The 3,509-nt window shown below is 59.6% G+C and overlaps 1 long non-coding RNA gene across 1 annotated transcript; it reads left to right on the forward strand.

Moving 5' to 3' along the window:
- Positions 1-1,620, forward strand: LOC111535863. Its single transcript, XR_002729588.1, has 2 exons — positions 1-123; positions 1,140-1,620. It is a non-coding gene; the product is annotated as an uncharacterized LOC111535863 (long non-coding RNA).
- Positions 1,621-3,509: the final 1,889 nt, after the last annotated feature.

The raw sequence follows: 3,509 nt of genomic DNA on the forward strand, positions 1-3,509 counted from the left end.
TGGTCATTTACATCATTTCAAGAACTAGAGAAAGCTGAAAACCAGGTTCTGGCCATGCGGAAGCAGTCTGAGGGCCTCACCAAGGAGTACGACCGCCTGCTGGAGGAGCACGCAAAGCTACAGGTCAGCCCTCCTGTGTCGCTGTGCCCAGGACGGAACAAGTGAGGCAGCCCCATGGGTGGGGAGGGAACCTTCCAGGGGCCGAGGGGCCGGCTGCCCTCTCCCCCACTCCCCCTGGCCACGTCTGCCCTGCTGAGTGGGACCCTTCACCGGACAGGAGAGGGTGGCCTGGCAGCAGATGTAGGCACTTGCCGAGGCGGCCCTCAGGAGTGGCACTGGCTCACTAGGCTCTGAGCCTTCCTACCTTTGTGCTCGGGTTCAGTCCATGGTTTGGGGCCCCGTCAAGAACAGAGAAGCAGGTGAAACTCTAGGACCCACTGCTGGCCTTCTTTCCTAGAGTACTGGGGGGGTGACGTGGGGCAAACATCCCTGGGCAAGTGAGGGCATAAGGTGTCAAAAAGGCACCTCCCCCAGCAGGCGCTAGTTGTTGCCATCGCCTGCTGACCTAGGCCTGATCCGAGTCCTCAGATTAGCTTGGGTGCACCGGGCCGCATCTGGAAGCCCAGGAGGTCTTGACATTGGGAGTGAGGGCCACGTAAATACTCCCAACTTTGGACACCTGGCATCAGTGCTTGGTGGCCCAAGTTTGGGCACCACAGCAGGTGGGGAGGAAGGGTCCAGCCTCAAAGGGGGCACCCATGCCCTCTGTATGGGGCAGGCTTGGCGAACGGGACTTGGGCTTCGAGGGCACCTGTCAAAGGTGTGCAGAGTTGGGAAGGGCCTGATCAGGTCTTCAAGGGGACTGGATGCCTGCTGTTCCCTGCAGCCAGGACTCAGCCCCCAGTGAGGTCCTGGCAGTCCTCCCTGGCTGGCGTTAGGTCCAGGGCTTTCCTCTAGGGATGCTCCCACCCTGGCAGGCCTTTGGGTACAGCTGAGGAGGGGGCCCCTTGCTTCATTGAATTCAGCTGTTGTTAGGAGAGAGGAAAACTGAGCTGGACCTCTGGGGCATGGGGCTGGAGGTGGCAGGGGAGGAGTGGACCCAACCAACCTACTGCTGTGGGATTTCTGTCCCTTTCCAGGCTGCAGTAGATGGTCCCATGGACAAGAAGGCAGAGTAAGGGCCTCCTTCCTCCCCTGCCTGCAGCTGGCTTCCACCTGGCACGTGCCTGCTGCTTCCTGAGAGCCCAGCCTCTTCCTCCGGTACTTCTGTTTGTGCCCTTCTGCTTCCCCCATTCCCTTCCACAGCTCATAGCTCGTCATCTCGGCCCGTCCACACTCTCCCAGCACATTACAGGGGACCTGATTGCTACACGTTCAGAATGCATTTGCTGTCATCCTGTTTGGCTTGGCCTGGCCAGGCCTGGCGCAGCCCTGGCTTCCACGCCTGAGCGTGGAGGGCACGAGTTAGTTGTAGTCTGGCTTGCGGTGGGGCTGACTTCCTGTTGGTTTGAGCCCTTTTAGTTTTGCCCTCTGGGTGTTTTCTTTGGTCCCGCAGGAGGGTGGGTGGAGCAGGTGGACTGGAGTTTCTCTTGAGGGCAATAAATGTTGTCATGGTGTGTACGTGGTGTGGTGTGTGACTGCGGCCGTGGGGAGGGCTCTGCTTCCTCTCCTGCCCGGAGCCCCCAAGCGGCCACAGCCCTTCAACCTGTTTCCCCTACTGAAGGCCAGGCTCACACCTGTTCTCAAAGGCCCTGCCCTGTCTGCCCTCCTGCTCCCTGGACTGGGCCAGGCCTCACTTCAGGGCCACCCGCCAAGTGTGTGTCCTGTCTGCCTCCCTGGGTGTGGGCAGCTTGGGAGGCTCAGTAAAGCGGCGGGGCTTCCGGGTAGAGAACTCACTTGCCTTCTCTGGGTTCCTGTTCGTCACATTTGGGACAGACAGAACGTGGCAGAACGCCACTAGTCACTCCCTGCCCCACCCCCTCCTGAAGGTTTGCAGGATGACCTCTGACTAATGCCAGCTGGGAGAGGAGACTTGTCCTTGGCAGTGACCTGGAGCTGGCCCAGGGCAGAGCTAGGCAGAAAGGGGCTGGGAATGGGCTGGGGCCCCCGGCCCTGAGAACGTGTTGGGTGTGTGCCTGCCACCAGAGTGCTGTGCTGGCTCCAGGGTGTCCCTCCCGTGGCTCCCTCAGAGCTGTGTCTTCCAGGCCCACAGCAAGCCAGGCCAGAACCGGGGCTTGCTGCCTGGCGCCGGTGCCCAGGCCTCTGTGCTGTGCTGCTCTCTAGTAGCACATGAGGAAGGCAGCCCCCGCCTGTAGCACAGTGCTCCCACCCTGCAGGGCCTCTGCCATGCCTGGTGTCTGCATGAGGACTGGGCGGAAGGGTCAGGGGAACAGGTTAGAGGTGTGTCTCCTAGAACTGGGGGCGGGGGACCTCTGAAGGATGTTGATGCTGGCAGGGTAGCTGAAGGCCTGCTGTGCATGCTCACTTCTGCCTGTCCTGTCCGGGCCCACGCCAGTGGTTCCCTTCTCTAGCATCCTGTTACCCTTCCCTGTGCTCAGAGCACAGCTGCCTCATGATGAGTTCTGTCCCTTTCCAGGCGGTCTGAGAGGTGGTGTCTGAGGGAGTAGGGGACACGTGGGCGATGCCCTCTGGTTGTGGTGCCAAGGCCGAAGGCTGATCCCACTTTTCCAGGAAATGTTCTCTGCTACCTTGGACCTCCCTGAGCTCACCCTTCTCTGAGCTTTGAAAGGCTAAAGTCCAAATGGGTGCTTCCCTCACCAGCCCTGACAGCCTTTTCCGCTCTTCTGCCTAGGCCAGCAGCAGACAGAAAGCTTCACGGGGCCAGCTTCTGGAGTGCCCTTTCTAGTGGAGTGATGGAACAACAACTGGGCGGGGGGAGGGGGCACAGGCTCTTAGAGACGGAAATTGAGGCGCTTGCCCAGCCTAGACTGGAGGGCGACCTGCAGGCTCACGTTTTCCTGGATCAGCTTCTGTTCCAGGGCATCTGCACCTGTGGGCGTCCTGATCTGTTTTCTTACCCATCTTCCACTAGACTGCGAGCTGCTTGAGGGCAAAGCCTGCTGCTTGTTGATCTCTGTGTCCTAACCCCTGATGCAGGAGCTAAGTCCTGAGGAAATGGTGTCTCTTTCAGGACCCACTTTAAATGACACGCCTCTGTGAAGTTTCCTTTCTTCAATGTCTTTTTTCTGTGTGTTTGGTATCATTGTGGTACATGAGGTGACTTGGAGGGCGTTTGGCCTGGAGTTGTGGAGAACAATTAGCAGAGGGTGATTGTCCTCCAGGCAGAGAGACCTGGCTGACAGTGTATAAAGCAGTTGGCCTGAGCTCAAGGGGTCCTGAGGGTGACCGTGGGCTGCAGGACAGTTGGAGTTGGTTGGGGGCAGGGGCTGTGTGAGGGCCTGGGGCACCCTGGGGAGAGGTCTTGACGTTTGGAAGCACCTTTGCAGCTAAGGAGGGCCAGGCTGGAGATTTGGGAGCTGCCAGCAGGC

The sequence above is a fragment of the Piliocolobus tephrosceles genome, unplaced genomic scaffold (genome assembly GCF_002776525.5).
Source record: "Piliocolobus tephrosceles isolate RC106 unplaced genomic scaffold, ASM277652v3 unscaffolded_12653, whole genome shotgun sequence".
Classification (NCBI taxonomy): domain Eukaryota; kingdom Metazoa; phylum Chordata; class Mammalia; order Primates; family Cercopithecidae; genus Piliocolobus; species Piliocolobus tephrosceles.